We start from the raw sequence: 4,944 nt of genomic DNA, 5'->3' as shown, positions 1-4,944 counted from the left end.
TTCCCACAACCCTTGCTTCCCACACCCCTTGCTTAGTCTCCTACACCTTCCTGCACATTCTCTTTGGCGACATACACGCACATGTATACACGCAAAAATACACACAGTGCTCCCTTCCTTCTTGTAGCCCACATCATTGCCTGGCAGGGGTGATTTTATATTCATGCTGGCCTACTTCGCCTCTCCCTTGGCTCCTCTCTCACACACATACACACATCTGCTTCTGTGAAGTATAGCTAACTGTGTAGCTATTCATCATGCTGCATACTGCAGTGGCTGAAGGTTGATTATAGCAAACTTTGTAGCGCATGTTTGTGTGTGTAGCTTCAGTACTCCTAATTTTATTTGTAGCTTCACCCTGTAGCATCTAACTGTTGTGATCATACGTCCCCTGCAGTGAGAGCAACAGCGTCGGTTGATCTAACCACTTATTAAACACCACATTAAACTGGTTGGCAGATATCCACTAACAAAAAACCGTTTCTGCTTGAATTCGTCCTCCTCCCATCCCACTTTGACTGAACAATGTATCAGCACTGCATGTTCTTTCAAAAAAAAAAAAAAAAAATCCAAAGACTGAACTAGTGAATGCAGAAGAGAGCTGTGATCCCTAAAGGATTTCATCTAATAAATCCATTTCAGTAATGATGGAGTGCTGTAGATGAAGAGGAGGGTTAAACAAGGATTTTTAAGCTTTCAGACGAGGATTTTTGGTCTATGACTTCGCAGTTGATATGAGAAAGGCCTTGGATATTTTGCACACTCCAAAAGACTACTTACAGAGATGAGACAGCCACAATATGCTGTGTTATTGTCTCTTTTCTTTAGAGGTGATGCTGCCTGGCTTGCTTTTCTACAGCGTTGGTCTTAGCACACAAAAACCAGGTCTGTGTGCTCTGGTCCATGTCAACAAGGGAAATAACAGAATTCTAATCTGCTACGGAGTGCTGAGACTTGAAATAGGACGCTGTACAAAGGCACTGTCGAATAACGAAATGAACACATTTTAACTTTGATGATTCTTCTTTTTATGTTGTTGTTAGAAAGCATACACTGTATATTTGTTGTATCCGGTAGCTAAATGCTGATTGGCATATAGGTTATTTTCTTACCAGAGGCAGCAAAAACAAACTGGTTCACACCTTTATCATTATGTAAGAACACTGACTGAGACAAGCTCCGAATATAGTACAGTGAAACAATGACAGCATGCAGAACGTTAGCGATAAGATGAAGAGACTAATAAAATATTTAATTGCGTCATATAACAGAGGAGACATATCTGCTGGGTTTTTTTTCCTTTTCAAGGTGTCTGTGTCATTGCACTGTGAGATGGAAGCGGTCAATGAAACATTCACTTCAGAGCTCTAATTTTAGTGTTATACTTGGAAAACAAATGGAAAAATATACTAGGTATTAAAAAAAACAACAATCAAATAGTTTTAAACAGTTTTATTAGGGTATAGATGAAGTTACCAAGCATGCATTGTAATTTTATCCTTTAAATATTCACCACAACACTAGGTTTATCTAGAAATTAGCCTAGCTATTGGTAATAATTCATTTCTCTGAAGTGGGTAAAAATGACAAGTAAATGTTGAAATATTGTGCATTCAGTCGTCTCAAAATCCTTCTCTCTGATCATTTTGGAACTCATTATTTGAGATCTGTGGTCTTTTCTGTCGTGAAGCACAAATTCGATTTCAGCCATGACTCCAGAGCATCAACAAAACATGCCAAACAGTGGATTAACTGAGCAGCAATTGTGATGAAAGTCTCTATAAAAATCACTTCCTGTGTTTTCATTCAAATGTATCCCAAATTCTGACAGAATTTCCAGGATATCAGTGAAAGAAATTGCAAACTTATGGGTATTTCCATCCACTACTGTTGGTCTTAATTATCTTGATTAAAAGGTTTGCCAGTTACATGTAGTATTCGTACAGTAACTGTCAATTTAGGAGCTGATAACTGATAGGAGCAGCAGCCTGTTATAATTTGAGCATTCTTATTAATTTATTACAAACCAGACATTGACATTTAACAAATAAACATGGGTAAGCAGGTAGGCAGACTGTGTACTCCACCATAAACACTGTATGTGCTTACAAACAGAGCTGGTAGGTCCTCGGGTAATTTAGGAAATTTGTCGCGACATGCTTTGTAGGAAGTGGAGTTCCACGCACCTGCTTTTGTTCGGTTGACAGGTTTGTCGCTGCTGTTACTGCGGCTGCATGGAGGTCCGCTTCCCAAATGCACGTCGTGACAAATTTCCGGAAATGTCCGAGTGACCTACCGGCTCTGTTTGTAAACAAATGGTTTGTTTTATGGAGTACACGTCGAAATTGTGCACCATGAAGGAAGAGGTTCAGGTGCATAATCACAGAAAGACTTACGGATTCATGATACTTCATTCATGATACAGGTGTTACAGATTTGATGAAAAATTGGTGATGGAAGTCATACGCAGCTTTAAACATAATCAGCCCACTCTGTTTATTGGTGCCATTGTACTTGTAAACACTGAGGCTAAGCTATTGATGGTGCTATTACAAAAGTGGTATTTATGTGAATAGAAATAATCCAGGCCAGAGGTGGGAGAGGAGAATGTGGAGCGGGCGGTGACCTGGGAAAACAGGCCAACTCAGGATGCCAAAGAAAGAAAGCTTCCAGGTAGAAGTTTTGGCAAACATAAATATACCTGTCATGTTGATCACTGTATCATTTTGTTCTACAACCAAAGATATCACTGTGTTTTCTAATTTTAACATTTTGTTGATTGTTTCTTGTATTAATTTAGTGAATGTTACTGTCTCTTTATTGGTTCACACATGCATACACACAGTTATTCACTCAATCTGTTTCCTTTCCACTTTTTCACCTTGTGTTGATGCCGCAACTTTTCCACTTCTCCAAAAAAAATTATATTTCAAGATTTTTTAAAAACATATTTCTCCATTCTTACTTTTCTATACTCTGGGTTGATAATAAAAACAATCATGGCTGTATTGAACTCGCTCGCTATTCTAGCAAGTAGCATTTATGCTGTAAATAAAATGGTTGTGGGCGACACGGTGGTGCAGTGGTTAGCACACGTGCCTCACAGCAAGAAGGTCCTGGGTTCGATTCCAACACCAGTCGACGGGGGTGGGACCTTTCGTGTGGAGTTTGCATGTTCTCCCCGTGTCTGCGTGGGTTCTCTCCGGGTACTCCGGCTTCCTCCCACAGTCCAAAAACATGCACTAATAGGTTAATTGGTTAATCTAAATTGCCCATAGGTGTGAATGTGAGAGTGATTGTTTGTCTCTATATGTTCAGCCCTGCGATGAACTGGCGACTTGTCCAGGGTGTACCCCGCCTTCGCCCCTATGTAGCTGGGATAGGCTCCAAGCGACCCCCGTGACCCTAGTGAGGATAAAGCGGGTTCAGAAAATGAATGAATGAATAAAATGGTTGTCTGTGACAGAATGAAAGCCTTAGAAGAAAGATTCATAGTAAATCTCATGAAAAAAGAGACAATTTGTGCTCTGTATTTAATGTAGTCATTAGATGCCACACAAAACATGACAATACTCTGACTATTTTCCATATGTTGCCCGTTGCTGGTTGTAATTGACAGAACATATAGGCGGTGTGAACAGCAACACAGAATGAATAATTGAACATTAAATTGCTTTGACCCGTCCCTACCAAAGTTAGTGAACCTTGTCAGGGTTTCCCTCGCCCCTCCTCTGAAGAGACACAGAAATGCTGATTCTGCTCAGTGCAGGTGGAGGAAGGGGTTTTACAGCCAAAACAGGGGAGTGAGTCGTGACTCATTGTACGACCCTGCTTTTAACCTCCCCCACCCACCTGCTCCATCACACTGCTCCCTCCCTTCTTTGACCCTCGTTCTGCCCTTGTTGCATTGAGCCTCTGGTTCCAGGAAAACCATTAGCGCAGAACATGGTTTGCCAATGCAGAGAGGCACTGTCGTATAATTAAGCTAATGTATGTATACGCAGTCACATTATTATACATGAACATCATGGGACGTTCCTTTAGTCATGGATGTGTTCCCTCCTTGAAATACTATAGGTGTAGAGGGATTATTCTTTCCCACTCCTGAACAGATATAATGTTTTATCATTTATGAACTGTCTATCTTTATTCTGAGTTTTGACTTCCTCACCTTACTTCCCCATGACTCAAGCTATCTCTCAACCTTATATATTATTTAGATTGTGCAGTGCGGGAGTTGTTTTTTCTGTAATCTTCATGTTGCGACCCTTTTGAAATCCACTGTTTTTTTCTTTTCCAAGTGTTTTGCCCTTCCAAGTAAGCGAGGGTGAGCTGTTCCAGCTTTGAGTGCACGCTGGCTTTGCGCTGTGATATTTGAGAATGGATTTTGTGTTGATATGACCTTTTGATAGGAAATAGATTTTTGCGAGCGGATTTGACATTTGACATCTCTATCTGGAGACCTGATTTTCTTTTCAAGGAAGAATTCGGATGATGTCCTGCTCTTATATTTGGGTTAATTTATAAAATGACTGTTACTGTTGAGTGTTACTTGGAAATGTCATCGTATTTAATGTAATTGGATTGGTAGATCGGTCTGCATTAGGCCATCTAAATGTATGTACATGACTAGCTCATTTAGCTTATTAAAATTAAGCATTTTAGAATCAATAAGTTGTGAAATCAGCATATGATAATTTCCATTTCAGTTACTCATCTCAAATGTCATATGAATAATAGATTGCTGTTGTAGATGTAAAGCACTGGAAACTTAACTCAGTAATTTTTTTAAGTTCAAGTTCTGTATAGAATATTTAGTAGCAGCTAAGTTATAAAGTTTTTCTTATCTTACTCGTAGCCATTAGTTATCCATTAGTATCCATGAAAATATCCTCCAGGAAGATGGTACTGTTGGTAAATTATTCCATCGTAATGAAAGCTGTG

The sequence above is a fragment of the Sphaeramia orbicularis genome, chromosome 14, assembly GCF_902148855.1.
Source record: "Sphaeramia orbicularis chromosome 14, fSphaOr1.1, whole genome shotgun sequence".
NCBI classification, from domain to species: domain Eukaryota; kingdom Metazoa; phylum Chordata; class Actinopteri; order Kurtiformes; family Apogonidae; genus Sphaeramia; species Sphaeramia orbicularis.
Note: the sequence above shows the minus strand (reverse complement) of the source record.